Source organism: Mandrillus leucophaeus, unplaced genomic scaffold (genome assembly GCF_000951045.1).
Source record: "Mandrillus leucophaeus isolate KB7577 unplaced genomic scaffold, Mleu.le_1.0 Scaffold255, whole genome shotgun sequence".
Lineage (NCBI taxonomy): Eukaryota > Metazoa > Chordata > Mammalia > Primates > Cercopithecidae > Mandrillus > Mandrillus leucophaeus.
The window spans coordinates 452,283-452,922 of record NW_012102643.1 but is presented as its reverse complement, the minus strand read 5'-3'; the positions used below and the strand labels follow the sequence as shown (position 1 = coordinate 452,922).

At 40.2% G+C, this 640-nt stretch overlaps 1 protein-coding gene across 1 annotated transcript in view; it reads left to right on the top strand.

Annotated features, from left to right (window-relative positions):
• Positions 1 to 640, top strand: part of NCOA3 (nuclear receptor coactivator 3) — a 188,184-nt gene that overhangs the window by 15,744 nt on the left and 171,800 nt on the right. The gene's annotated exons all lie outside the window — the stretch shown is intronic.

The window sequence follows — 640 nt, the reverse complement described above, 5'->3', positions numbered from 1 at the left end:
TCAAAAGGGACTTTAATCTCCTGACTTCATCATAGTATATGCTATAAGTGGGTAAAAGTGTGTGTGTGTGTGTGTGTGAGAGAGAGAGAGAGAGAGAGATTTTCAGCCCCCTCCTTCTGGTGTAAGAAAAGCAAATGTAATTTTCTTTACTCTCAGTGAAATTGCTGTCATTGAAATGGATTATTGAATTTAAGTCATCTTGCAGAGTAGCTATATCAGCTTGAGTTTGTTTCCAGATTGAAATTTGGCAATTTTTGGGCTGAGTGCAGTGGCTCATGCCTGTAATCCCAGCAATTTGGGAGGCTGAGACCAGAGACTTGCTTGAGCCCAGGAGTTCAAGACCAGCCTGGGCAACATAGCAAGACCCCCATCTCTATTTAAAAAATCTGGCAATTTTATTTGAAAATGTTGTAAGATTTACTCAGTACTATTTGTCAAATTGTCCCTTTAGTCTACTACACACTCTGTGTTCCATCCCAGCTCATCTGTTTCCTTTTGCTTGCTTGGTGGTAATTGTGTTTTATGACAATGCGTTAATTTCAACTGAGGTAGTTGCCTTCACCGCAGTTGGAATAGTATTTGACTGCATCTAGGAAAATCTACCAGTGAGGAAACTCCACCAGTGAGAAAAATAACTCCA